The sequence below is a fragment of the Echinops telfairi genome, unplaced genomic scaffold (genome assembly GCF_000313985.2).
Source record: "Echinops telfairi isolate 266 unplaced genomic scaffold, ASM31398v2 ScPeMD7_1;HRSCAF=3_0, whole genome shotgun sequence".
NCBI classification, from domain to species: domain Eukaryota; kingdom Metazoa; phylum Chordata; class Mammalia; order Afrosoricida; family Tenrecidae; genus Echinops; species Echinops telfairi.
The window spans coordinates 84,912,209-84,927,332 of record NW_022103896.1 but is presented as its reverse complement, the minus strand read 5'-3'; the positions used below and the strand labels follow the sequence as shown (position 1 = coordinate 84,927,332).

Genomic DNA, 15,124 nt, shown 5'->3' with positions numbered 1-15,124 from the left:
ATACAAGATTTACTCCAGTTTATTATTCATGCCATCTGGTCTTCAGGTTATTTGACCAGCCTGAATAAGTAGATATCTCCATCTAGTGGCTTCCACAACACCTTGCTCCCAGTATCAAGGGCCGTTTCTGACCACATTCCACTTTCACTCTATGACTCATATGGTACACACACTCATTTCTACTGAAGTCAGACAGCCCGTGCAGCCCGTGTGGCAGGAAACTTCCCAGATTCTGCTTGCAGAGCCCCAATGCCCATTGATCTTTTTCCGAAGTAGTTTCTTGCAAATGAGTACTCCCTTCATCTAATCTATTACTCTATTATCACCTTCAAAATAGGTTGGGCAAGACGCTTGTACAAATCAGTGTTATAGCTCCTTGCCAATTACTGCTTATCCTTCCCTAAAATATTCCTCCTACCACACGATAGTAACATTGTAAAAAGATCATAATGTATACGGCAATTTTATTTTTAAGAGTGAATTAGAGAATCTACCAAAGCACTAACAGAGTAGGAAATGCATAATAATAACACTTTTTACGTCTATGAATTCTACCACCATGGGAATTATGGATGCTTTATATAAAACACAGGAATAAAACAGCAATTAAAATACTATAAACCCAGAGAAAGGAAGAATAATGTAACCAAGCATCTGTGTCATGTGAACTTCCTTAAGAAAAACCAATCAAATGCTCTGTTTGCTCAATCCAGAACTACCCAAAGGAAGGGACCGAGATTCCAAGTCCGAGCAACACAACCATCTGACTCTCATCTTCCTTCTCTGTCTCACTGTCGATGCGCAAAGGTATCAAACATACAACGGGCTTTAGAGTCTAGTGAAAAGGGCATTCACAGTAAGATTTAAATTAAACCCCAAAGAGTTTTTTTTTATTTAACAGCTCATTAAAAAACAACAACCAATCCATTGAAAGAGAATACTTCTAAGTGAGATCTTGTTTGTGCTGTTGTTGAGCGCTGTTGAGATGGTTCCGACTCATGGCATCCCGATGTACTCCAGAAGCAAACACTGTCTGGTTCTATGCCATCCTCACAATGATCGGTATTAGGTTTAACTAATTTATGAAACTAGCAATCTATGGAAACATAAATCTAGGGAAAGCTGGGTCTTTTTAGAAGAAAAGCTCAGGTTTTCTCTGTAGGTAAATAGGGAGTCACAGTGGGCACAAGCAAAACCTTTATTGTAACTACATCTGCAAAGCCAGGACAGGTTTAGAAGTGGTTATATTTGCAACTGAAAAAAATCACAAGAGGTTTGTGGCTGAAAGCTTTTTGGAATAATTATCCTCATCTGACCATGAAATTAAATTGTGCTAGAACAGGCTGTTTCAGAGAAATCTAAAACAAAATCTACAGATTTAATTCAGTAGATGCCACCAGGCTACAAAATAAGAAAAATCCATGACATTGCTAAACATAATCAAATGTGGGTGTTCTAGTGTTTAATTCTATGCCCTTTTGCTAAATTACAGAATCTCTTTAGTTTGCTTAGCTTTTATATAAATTTTAATTTATATTCCAAAAAGCAAGGAATGTAAAAATAATTTTAAACCTACCTACTTTAAATTCTAAGGAACACTGGTAGCCCTCTTGGATAAGCAGTGAACTTTTACCTCAAGGTCAGAGATTCAAACCTCCTACGTGCTCCACAAGAGAAAGATATTACTGTCTGAGTTACAGCCTCAGAAACCTTGTACAGGGTCAACATGAGGAAGAACTCGAGGAACAATCCAAGCTTCAAGTTGCAATCTTGAAAGATTCTCTGGGCAAGATATTTTGAGTGATGTAGGAAGAATCAAAAGAAGATGGAAAGAATACACTGTCACTGGACCAAAAGGCATATGATCAAGAACAAAGGGTACTAAAGGAAGAATTTCAAGTTACATGGAAACCATTAGCTAAACACAAAGGCTCTAGGAATTGATGAAATGCCAATAGAAATATTTCACCAAGCTGGTGAAGCAATGGAAGTACTCACCCATCTATACCAGTAAATTTGGAAGACAACGACTTGGTCAACTGATTGGACTTTCTGTATTTTACCCAGTCCAGAGAAAGGTGACCCAACGGAATGCTCAATTTGTAGAACACTATCATTGATAGCACACGCAAGTAAATTTTGCTGAAGATCATCCAAAGACAGTGTAGCAGCAGTACATTGTCAGGGAGCTACCAGAGGTTCTGGACCCGTTCATGTGAGGATGTAGAACAAGTAATATCATTGCTGGTGTCAGGTAGCTCTTGGCTGAAAGCAGAGACTACCAGAAAGACGTTTACTTGTTTTTTATTGACTGTGCACGGCAGTGGACTGTGTGGACCATAATTTCAGACAGCCTTGAGAAAAATGGGAATTCCAGAACACTAGGGATGTTCGAACTCAGGAAGTAGCCAAGCAAGGCCATTTAGATAAACAATTGAGCATGATCTCAGGGGTCCGACAGCTCCTGGAGAAATGTAGATCTCAGGTGGTGGTTTGATAACCCTGTGGAGAAATACAGATTGTTTCTGAAAACCTGCTTTCTATTGTCATATTGTGTGGGGTCTTCTGATCGTCACACAACATCCTAATTATGTCCTGGGGTCATTGCAAAATTTGTTTTGGTTACTTATTTAAGGTGTATAACTTACTTGATTTTCACTGAATCTTTAAAGCAGTTTGGAGGTAACTGGCACCACTAAAACTCAATAAAAATCAAGTAGTCATATATCAAAGGTATTTGTGTGTGCATGTGTGTATGTGTGTATGGGTGTGTGTGGGTGGGTGGGGGTTCTTAATTCATTTACCTATTGAAAGACATCTGGGTTGATTATAGATTTTGGCTTTTACAAATAAAGCCGCTATAAGTATATATGTACATACTTTTGAGCGAGCGTAGCTTTCATTTCTTTGGGATAAATATACTAAAGTGCAATTGTTGGGTTATATAGTAGTTGCATGTTTAGTTTTACAAGAAACTCTGAGCTGTTTTTCTCCAGAGTGTCCCATTTCACATCCCCACTAGCAATGTGTGACTGATTGTGTTTCTCTACGTGCTTTCCCACGTTTGGTGGTACCACTGCTTTGTTTATTTGTTTTTTTTAGTGATTCAGATATATGTATGCTGATTTCTCACTGTGGTTTTAATGTGTTAGTGATGTTACAGCTAGTGAAGCTAAGCATCATTTTGTGTTTTTGCTTGTCATCCATATACCCTCTTTGGTGACGTGTCTCTTTATGTCTGATGCCCCATTTCTAATGGGATTGCTTAGTTTTGAATCTTTTGAAATCTATTTCGAATATATTCTGGATAGCTAGCATTCTTTGTCGAACACAGGGATTGCAAATGCTTCCTCCTAGTGTGTAGCTTTTCTTTCCACCCTCTTCATACAGGCTTCCACAGCACAGGAGTCTTTAATTCTGCTCATGTCCATTTTGGCATTTTTTCCTCTTTATGGCTCATTCTTTGCCTAATATAGATCTGAACAATTTTCTTCCAATTTTTTCCTAAAAGTCTTATTATTTTTTGTTTTGCAGTGGAGTCTGCAGGACACTTTGAGATAAGTTAAGTGTATGGTATGTGGTGTAAGGATTAAGTCGAGGCTCATTTTTTGTGCCTGTGGAGATCCAGCTGTTGCTCCAGCAACATTTGTTGCAAAGGCTGCCTTCTTCCATGCACACTGTGTTTACACTTTTATCAAAAATCAGTTGAAAATGGACAATCTTTTATGATATGCAATTCCTTACATGCCATTTCTTCAGTGTTTCAGGAGCTCAATTTCGTAGTCTGAATTGTATTTGCTTTTCCTTATAGTTCTCTGTAGTTGAAAGTTGAACAACTGCCCCAGGGGGGGCTGAGCAGCAAAGAGCAATAATATCTCAATAAGAGTGTCCTGAAATGAAATCAATCTACAACCAGTTTAAATGTTTATAAGCCAGGTAAAGACTGTGTGTCCATATGCATGGTTTTCTGATAAAAATGCATGGGTTTTATATTGGTCCGTGCTCAGGATTGAGCATACTTTCACTCACTGACTCACTGCTGTCGAGTTGATACTGTCTCACAGTGACCCGATAGGACAGGGAGTCCTGCCCCAGTGAGTTTCTGAAACTGTGACTATTAATGGGAATAGAAAACCCTGTCTTTCTCTCACAGAGAGGTTGGCTGTTTCATATTGCTGACCTTGCAGATCATAGCCCAATGCATACCCACCATGCCACCTAGGCTCTCTAAACATACTTTACTGCTAGACAGACAGATTGGGGGAAGGGGAAAGGGGACAACAGAAGGGATTTCTAGCAAAAGAGAGGTGAAGGAATACTTCCTTTATCAATAGCTCCCGGCACAAAGGAAGGTGGAGGGAAGAAAAGATTCATGTCTTTATCAGTCATTACTTAGACCAGGAGGAAAAGCTTTTAAAGGGCATTGGCAGAGATAGGCAGCATATTCACACTGTCCCCACAAAAACGGAAGAGGCCAAAATCCATTTGCAGAGATGGCCAGGGCCTGCCACTCATCTTTCAGCTGCCATCTATCTTTACTTCCTCACTAGGCAGCGTAGAGCCTACCATCCATTATTTTAGCAACTTGCCTGCCAATAATCTCAAATCCCTTCTTCATTGCCCTCTCTCACAGGCACTTGGCTAGATACCAGCCAACTGCTTTCAACTGGTTCAAGCAAACTGCTTTCTTCATGTATCATTGTCTGAGCTAGTTAATGCTCTTGAAAAAAAAATCTTCAACCTCACAAGAGGCATTGGTATTGTCGTCTTCGCCACTGGGCTCTCCTGCTCATCTCTGCCCAATTTCTCTGTCAGCTTTCCTCTCCTGGGAGATCTCCTCCCTCACCCCCACCCCCTCGCCGCCGTGTGACAGTCTATATAGGCTGAGGATGCCTCCACCTGTATCTCTAGCATAAATTGTTCGCTAGAGATCCTATCAAACAGTTCCAAATGGATACCCCACAGATATCACAAATGCACTGCACCCCAAAAGGCATTTCGCTTCGGCCACATAATTACTTCCCTAGGGGCCCAACCTTGGTGAGTTTCACCCGTGGCATCCAGGGCACACTGCAGCATACTAGCTGTCACACTTCTCCTCCCTAGTCTCTGCTCTTCATATCATCTCACAAAGTTCTCTTGATTTTCGTTTTTACTTTGCTTTCCGTTTGCTGTATCTTTTCATTTCCACATTTTCTACAGCTCAGCCCTGATAATTTAGCAGATCCCTAACTCACTTTGCTGTATTCTCATTCCGATCCAGTCCTCAAATTATCTTGAAGATATTATCTTCCTGAGAAACAAAAAACATTCAGTCCTTGTCTGACTGATCCCCAGGATCAGGTTAATAATCTTAAACCCTGTAGGACTTGACCCTGGATTACTTCTCTTGTTTCCTCGCTCATTTAGCTCGACCCTGTAATTCCATGAGTGACCTGGGAGTCACATCAGCTTCTCTGATTTCCACATCTGAACAAAGTACCATCTTGCTGTCTTTGCATATGTTTTCACCCTGCCAGGGCCATAATGGGGGTTCAGAAAGTTTGTGGGAAGAGTCTATTGTCTCTTAATTTTCCTTTGTACAAGCTTTTTGAAGACCCCCTACTATTTTCACTCATCTCCTTGTTCTGGCTCAAAAACTATCACTGTATGACAGGTTACAGCTGCCTGTGTGAGTCTCTGAGACTGTAACTTTTGATGGCACTAGAAAGCCTTGTCTTTCTCTGGAACAGCTGGTGGTTTCGCACTGTGAGCCTCGCAGGGCACAGCCCAGTGGGTACCCACTATGCCACAAGGGCTCCCTCCCACTAGCTCCTACTTATTAAATTTACAGGGCCAGTCAAACCCATTTTGAAAGTTGTTCTATAAACTAATTGTCCTGGATTCTCTGAAATGAAAATGGAAAATAAAAAAGACAAACAGATCTATTCCATATTGAAGCGACATGACAGCGGCATGCAACACATGGTCCCAAACAGGACCCTGGCTAAAAGGAAAATGATGCCACCGAGCAGCGGTTCTCAACCTTCCTAATGCTGCAACCCTTTAATGCAGTTCCTCATGTGGTGGTGCCCCCCAATCCTATGATTTTCGTTGCTTCTTCATACTGTAATTTTGCTGCTGTCATTCAACCCTCAAAAGGATCGCAACCCACAGGTTGAGAACCGCTGCCATAGAGGAAACTATGCACAGTGGAAAAAGTAGCATATGGACTGTAGGTTTAATAAGGTATGTGCGCCCTTCTTAATTTCCTGCCTTTCTATCTTTGTTCTTTGTAAATACACATTTAAGTGTTAAAGGTAAAAGGGTGTGCTATGTGCTACCTATTCTGAAATTCAAAATTATTTCTCTATATATTTTATAGTATTTATAAATGGGTATAATGCAACCCAATAGTGTTCAGTTCTATTGTTCATGGGGTTTCCATGAGTTGGCAAATAATATCGATAACACATACACTTACAGAGGGAGTAAAAATTTTGATATATGAGAAAATGATTAAACCACATGTGGCAAGATATTGAAAATTGGCATTGTTCAGAAAAAATCATATGAGATTTGTGCATTATTAAAATGATTTTAAGATACAAAGCTTTAAAGGACGCTCTAGAATTCTTTGATTTCCAGTGTTGTCAAGAAAATATGAGATCCTGTTCTAAATGTTTTTAGTACACAAGAGCTAAAATTAAAAAGTGTTTAGCAATTCCTACAGTATAGAATAGTTTAGCTGCTAAGTAAAAGCTAGAAGATACTTTTAACTATAACTGTAGTTATATGCAATGTAATCATATGCAATGCTTACAAAAACTCTGGGTATATGTAACATACTATTCATTATCCTGAAGATGGTGCTGGACAAGGGAATTTTCATTCTGTTATTCATGTATTGCCAAAAGTCAGGATCAACAGCAGCTAAAACAACATCTAGGCATTTGGAGTTGATTCAAAGTGTAAAAAAAGAAGAGTTTTAAGAGAGGGAACATATTACCTGATACATGCTTTTAAATGATTAGGAAGTCTGTGAGTCATCACTCTTGCTATTGGAATACAAATAAATCAAGTAAGAATTAAGTATATATATATAAACATGTATCTGGATAAACATATAAATAATATAATTAAATACATACTGTATTAAATATGTACATTACATTTAATGTCTTTTATAGTAAATATGATATATTAAATATTAAAGTAATAATTAAATATATTCAATCAAGTAATGACAAAATACATACAAATTTTTGTTGATGGAGTGTTATTTATTTTTTCTTTATTCTTACTTTTTGTGTTTTTAAAATTTAGTTGGCAAATAGGTATAGATTAATAAAATTCAAAGTAAATCAAAGGTAATTTAACCTAAAATTTAAAAAGAAAAGAAAAGGTGAACAAGCTCTGCCTCTCTCCCTTCCCCCTTAGCCTTTGCTGGCAGAGAAAGTACAATTTGTATCATGTCATATGACTATCTCAATACACCTACACTGTGGGCTTTACCTGCCAGTATTGTATTCTGTGGCTCTTTGAGGGATAAAATATCTGTCTTATCCTGTATTGAGTGTGCCTCATACTTAGTGAATTTTGATTAATATTTGAAGCAGAATGAGTACTTTCCAAAGCTATCTTGCCATAATTGAAAATTTTCTGCTTCCTCTAACATGACTGCCAATTTTAATTTAGTGTTAGCCTTTGGCTTTTGGTTAATGAAATTGTAACTCCGAGTTGCTCACGCATCATGCTTGTAGTGTGAATTTAGAGTCCTTCCTAATATGTACCTTAAAAATACCTGACACCTATTCACTGTGTTTATCAGGCTTGATTTCAGTGACCCATGTCCTACTCGGCAGCAAACAAGGACATTCATTCCCAACCCGGGAGCCCGCAAATGCCCTAAGGTATTTATTCACATGTCTAGAAGGTAGTCTGGCACAGGATAGGCTTCCAAGGAGTAGTTTGTGGATTCTATATACAGGAACACATTTAAAAAATAATAGCGTAAAACCGAAAAACCTCAATCTAAATGAAAGCACAAAATATTAAAAACTAGAAAAAATTTAAAATGTGCCAATGGGGGATGGACAACAGAGGAGTGGGTGGGAGAGACGTTGGACAGTGTAAGATATGAAAAAATAGTGGTATTTGTAGATTATCGGAGGTTCATGAGGGAAGGGGAAGCGGGGAGGGAGGAGGGGAAATGAGGAGCTGATGCCAGGGGCTCAAGTGGAAAGCAAATGTTTTGAGAATGATGATGGCAACAAATGTACAAATGTGCTTGACACAATGGATGGATGCATGGATTGTGATAAGAGTTGTATGAGCCCCCAATAAAATGATTTTTAAAATAATTTTTTAAATGTTCCAAAAGGGAGATAAAAAGATAAGGTGAAATTTTAACTTAACTAATCTATAATCATCTATTTTTCAATGCATCTGCTTGATAGGAAAGCTATCCCAATCCCTGGCCTATGGGTAGAGCGAATTCACCGGATGCTTAATCTATGTGTATTTTTCTTCATTTCTTTGTTTGCTTGTTTTAAACTGAAACAACTTTTAAATTAGTCAAAAGGGAGCTCAAACAAGACAATGTCTTCCATAAACGGCTTTACTATGCTCTGTCTGATGATAAGGTTATTCACATCTCTCAACTATGATCAGTGGGGATTCCCCAGAGACTCAATCTATGTTGGACACTGCTTCCACTGTCATCCATAGCCTTCTGCAAACCAAGTGTTCACAATTCAACCTCGGATGCCATTCCTTCCTTCAGATTTGTATTTTATTATTTACAGTCCTTCGATCACACAGTCTAGTGTGCTTCTACAATGCAACTCAGTTGATGCCTCACTTAGATAGTTGCTTGTTTGAAGACAAGCCTTTTAAGATGCCAGGTGCCATGCCTTCTGATAGCTGGGTACCATCTAATTTCTTTATCACATTTTGTTATAGCAGCCATAAATTCAGTGATCTCTTCATGAGGTCAAGCATCGAATAAGGCCATGTCATAGGAACTAATTGTTCTTAGATCAGGGATAGAATTAAAAATAAGTCCTCAATCCATTCATATGTTTATGGTTTATATATATATTTCAAGGTCATCTTAAAGACATCATTGCCCATTTAGGTTAGAGAACATTATCCATCAACCTCCTAGAGCAGGTGGTATTACTATTGATGGTGTCATTAATTTAATCAATGGTATAGAATTTAATTGAAGGGAAATTACTCACTATAATAAAGATCATATATGCAAAACTAATGGAGAACATCTCACTCAATGGGAAAAATAGAAACATCTGGTAACATGGCAGGTTACCAGATCAACATACAAAAATGAATCAAATTTCTGCATACCAATAAAGCTCTCTGAAAAGGAAATCAAGAGGAAAAAAAATACCATTTAAAATAGTCGCCCCAAAGATGAAATACTTAGGAATAAGCATAACTAGATTAAAAAAAAAGAAAACTTGCAAAAAGAAAATTACAAAACACTAATACAAAAAACAAACAATAGAGACCTAAATAAATAGAAGAATGTTCCATGTTAATGAATAAGAATGTTTAACAGTGTGAAAATGTCAACACTTCCATAGAAAATGATGAATAATGCAACTTTGATCCAGATCCCTGGATCATCCTATAAGGGAATGGAGAGCCTAGTCATTAACTTTGTAGGTAGATGAACGAGACCCAGGTTATGCAAAGGAACACTTAAGCTACAACATCAGGTACATAGAACAGAATAGAGAAATCATTACTCTCTATCCACCGAGAGACCAGTAATTGTCAACAAAGAGACATAATACAGTAAATGGGAAAGAGCGAATTTCTTCAACAAATTGTGCTGGCAAAATCAGATTTCCATTTGCAGAAGAATGAAACAGGGCATGTAGCTCACTTCATATACAAAATGAAATCAAGATGGATTAAAGACCTAAATGGAAACGATAGAACTGAAAAATCACCAATTAGAAAATAAGAACAAGATTAAGGGTCCTAGTGCCTAATACATGGCATGAACATACTCTCAAATATAACAAGAGGCACACACAGCCGAAGATAAAGAAGGCAATGAGAACCTCCACAAATAAGACATTCTGTGTATCAAAAGGCCTCATCTAAAGAGTGAAAAAGAGCATCCACAGACTAGGAAAAATAATTGGCAATGATACACTGGAGTACGAATTAATCTCTAAAATCTATAAAAAAGGCTTCAACACCTCAACAAAGAGGCAGAAACCATGAATGGATGATTCACCAAAGAAGACAAAAACATGTGAAGTGATGCTCATCATGAGATATCACCTCAGTCCAGCATTAATAGCAAAGTTGAAAAATGCTAGAGGAATTGTAAAGAGATTGGATCCCTTATACACTGCTGAAGAAACTGTGAAACTGTACAACTCCCGTGGAAAATGAGCTTCACATCAAGAAGTAATTTTATAGCAAGAAGGCATCTCAGTCCAGTATGAATCAAGTCCGTAAGTCCAAAGCTAGAAGGGGCCATCTTCAGACTCAAGTAGATGTAGGCAGATGATGCAGGGAAGTGCAGTGGAATGCAGATTCCCATGGATCCAAACTCAGTGGCAACCCAGGAGGGTGCTGACAGCTCTAAGTGTGGAATGACCCATATGGTACTGACCAGAGGAGCAGAAACAGAGTCCCAGCAAGCAGAAAGGGAAAGGCACACAGAGAGAGTGTTCCTAGTGTCCCTCAGTCTTACACAATTAGACTTATTACACCAAGGAGGTGTCATCAGGCTTGAACCCAATTGAGAGGTTGATCCCTACTCCTACCCTTACCCAGAAGTGTCTAGTCGACATACATACCTAACCACCACACGTTATGACACACCTCAAATAACTCACAATAGAAATATCATGTAACCCATCAATCCCTTTACTCGGAATATACCCCAAAGATGGAAAAGCCACAGCAGAAACAAATGCACAAGAACACGCACACCAAGTTCACCACAGCACTATTTAAAAGAGCAAGAAGATGGAAACAAAGCAAATGGCCATCAGTTAAAAGGTGTATAACAAAAGTTGGTACATATACACAATGAAACACAGTGCATGAATAAAGGATGATGGTGAAGCTCGGAAACACCTCATGTCATCGATCGTCTGGGAGAATATTATGCTAAAGGAAATCAGTTGATGACAAAAATTATATGAGACCACTGTTAAAAAAGAAAAAAATCAAGATAAAGCCTTTCATACTAAAAGAAACAGGCTTGGGTGGCTACCAGGTTTGCGAGGGAAAGGAGGAGGGGAAGAAGTGCTTTCTCGAGGGCAGACAGGTTTCACTCGGGTGAGGAGGAGGAAGTTAGCCCCTACAAGAGAAAGACTAAACGCTGTGGGGTAGGGCAAGGTATTGGATGATTTGAGCAGTAATTTAAGTTTTTGAATGCAAAAGTGATGATCTGAAATGTAAAATTAATTAACCTAATTCACTCTAAAAGATAAAAAAATAACAAACTGTGCACAGAGAAGACATTACCAATGACAAACAATCACCTCACCAAGTGGAGCCCATTAAGGAACGAAAGCCTCCCAGGTCTACAAAACAGGAAGACCTAGGAGAGAAAGCATCCCTACCACTGGAATTTGGGCTTCTGTGCTCATACACGGTGATAATCAATATTCATTAAAACCACTCATTGGTGCTATTTATATGATAGCAGCACTAAGAAACTAAACATTGTTTCTTAAGATAGCTATAACAATACAATTACAAGTATTAAAATAAATTGCAAACTTTTTTTCTTTATGGTGATAATGCAGTCAAAATGTTGCCTTGATATTAACATTAATCACCAGCATTATACCTATTTACTCTTAAAATAAAAATAGTCACTTTACGGTTAATATCTTATACAGCTTTCATCTGCTTGAGTTCAATTAAATGGCTGGAAATATGATATACATTCTCAAAATGAAAATAAATTACTCTAATTTCTTGAGACTCTGTTACTCCATTCATTACAGTCTCACAAAGTTAAGAGTATAATTTACTCATATGGCAAAATCAATAAACTGTATGCTGTTTCGACAGTTTCCTTTCATAATTATATTTTATCCATTAGTTTATGTAATGAATTCATTATAGGACAAAGCCAAACTACATTGGGCTTTTTCTTTAATTACTATATCAATCTGTGATTTTTATTAATTTCCTTACCTCCTCTTTTATTGGTGAGTCAGGACTTCTCTACAATGAACAGACTGAAAATAGAAATAAGGTTTCCTAGGCTTATACCAAATTGCCCTGCAGGTGAAGTTAAGTACTCCACTCAACTGCTGACGGAAAGATGGAAAGGACAGGTTCACGAGGGATTCTGAGGGAGAAGAGATCTGTTCTCCTAAGTGCCACAGTCTAGAAATCTCTGGGGAGCTGATCTGTTTGGTAACACATGGGGTATAAGGGTACAAATGAGTGGAAATCTCTTTGTTGAGGAAGACCAAGAAGGCTTTCTTCTAAGGTGTGGCTGGGTGGGTGTTAACCTTTCAGTAATGGTGAGTTCAAATCATTTTGTTCCACTCAGGTACATTAGTTTCATTGATATGTGAATAAGTAAAAAAGAATTTCTACTCTAGCTCTACATGCATGGATTTACGGCAAACAAGACGTGCCTTAAAACGTTTCTGTGGTAAGCGGATGGGGCAGACAAGATCTGTCAGTAATACACTTGTCCTAGAGCTTTTAGGACACTTTTTAAAAGTGCCATGATACTTTTTGTGCCCTGGGGGGAAAATTATTTTGAGGTCCCAACATATAGTAAATTTTTACCCAAATTCAAGTGAATCTTCCCAAATTACTGCAGCTCATATCATTTATGGATGTGAACCCATGGCTAAGTCTAGTCAGATGACATATACTATACACTATAACAAAAAACAAGGAGAAACCCAAGTAAAACGATATGGATGATAATCCTGGAACCCTGAAATTCACAGGAAAGGATACACATTTAGATCCAATACCAACTAAAAGTTAAATGGAACAATGAATTGTTAACTGGCTATTTTGAACTTTTGCAAGCAGTGTTCCGATCGTGACTGTCCAACACCACACCAGCGCCTACACCAGTAGCTGTGGACCAGAACGGTCTGATTTTTCTGACATCCTCTTCCAGCGACCAGAAGTGGTGCCAGTCCTCACCCCAATTATGCTAGGCTGGGTTGTCTAGAGAAACAAAACCAGTGACACTCATTTATCCATAAGAAAGAGCTTCGTGTCATAAGAATTAATCTTATATCAAGAAGGTATACATCACAGTCTAACTAAAGTCCATGGGTCCAGTGCTAGCCAGAGTCCTCTTGAGACTCACATAGCTGCAGGCTGATGACACTGCAATGTGAAGTGGGATGCGGGAAGTTCACAGGTAAGTCGGTTCAGAGTCACAAGGCTCCATGTTCAGTGCAAACATGGCAGGGTATCAAGAGCTCTCAGGGTTTTGTAGCCCACATGGGGCCACCCCTGGATGTAGACACAGTCCCAGCAAGGAAGAAGGTGACGGGCAAGGGAGAGATAGGAGGGGTCCCCAGTGATTCTCTTATAAAACACCATACCTCCCAGGAGGCATCATCAGGCTGTGGCCTGATTGACAGGTTAGACTCCACCCCTCCACAAGTGCAAATTAACATAGACTCTAATATCATACCACTCTCTCAGCAGTCAGTGAGAACTCATCTGCATGTGTACATTCTACTTAACTTGAGGTGGAGGTGTACATTCATGGGCCATGTTATGCCAACATGCTCTCCACCTCCTTGAGAAGAATGTGCAGTAGGCAGACCAGGCACCCTAGCCATGAGGCACACTGAGCTGGGAGGAACTTCAAGGAAAAGAATCTATTCCCCCAGTTACCTTCTTAGCCAATAGTAGCTCTTTCTGTGACCAGGGGCCTGGGCCCAGTGGCCTCCCTGACAACAGTCAAGGACTAAGCCGTATGTGGCCCACTGTCCTCCATCACCCTCTCAGACAGCAGGAACAAGGACCAGGTATATAGTACTCCTCCCAGGTTTCTCCTTCCAGCCCTCCATCCATCTTCTCCCTCTCCTTTTCCCTTCCCTTCCTCTGTCTCTTTCTCCCCCACTTCCTTCCCTGCCTTCCTTTCTTTTCTTCTACTTTCTTTCCACCTCCCTTTTTACTTTAATTTTCATTTCTTTCTTTTCTTTTTTGGTCTTTTTCTGTTTTCTCCTCGGTTTGCTTTCTTTTTCCTTTCTTCTTTTTAAATGTGTTTTCTTTTTCCTTGCAAAGTTCATTTTCTTCATTTCCTATTTTGTTATTGCTGATGTTTCTCTTGTTTGTTTTGCTTAATTTTTCTTGTGAACCATTCTTCAAGAGATAGAAAGGGTGTCCATGGTGACCATCTGTACCCATACCCTCTGGAACCCAACCCAATGAGTGAGAACCATTACTTGTTCGTATACAACTGGACCTCACTGGTCTATATCAACATTGACAAGAAAACAGAACACACACTCCCATCCTCTTATCAGATCTATCAGGAGGCAAGTGGTGAGTACCTAAATACTGCCAAGCCAGCAAGCAGAGTGCTTGTGCTAATCGCAGGGATCAAAACAAAATAAAGCAAACAAATCAAAATGAAACAAAGTATTACAATAATAATAAGACAAAATAAAGGCAATAAATAAATAAATACCTCAGCAAAAAGTCACCAACAAACAATCACTTATTATATCCAAATAAAATAATACCAGAATGTCTTGGAGGGATCTCACAGTTTTACTGCAAAGAATACCTCATAACATGCATGAATCTGGAGGGGATAATGCTAATTGAATCAGTCAGTCACAAAGGGTCAAATATTGTCTGAGTGCACTACTGTAAGAAAGTCAAGAAGATGTTTTCACACAAAAAGAAACATTGTTGGATGGTAACCAAGGTGGGTGGGAAAGTGTAAATCTCTAACTAGAGGGTACACACTTATTAACTTGGGCTAAGGACAATATAAAATAAGGGTGTGAGGAATTAATTATTATCAAGGCAAGAAAAGATAATGAAAGGTATGTAAGCGTTAAAGGCAGCAGAGGTAAGTATTGCTTTATGCCAAGAGTACATATATATGCTAGAATAGCAGGAGTAACAATCATAGATT

General features: G+C 38.8%; 1 protein-coding gene across 1 annotated transcript in view; it reads right to left on the bottom strand.

Moving 5' to 3' along the window:
- XKR4 (XK related 4) overlaps nt 1-15,124 on the bottom strand; it is a 383,052-nt gene that overhangs the window by 196,078 nt on the left and 171,850 nt on the right. The window lies entirely within an intron of this gene.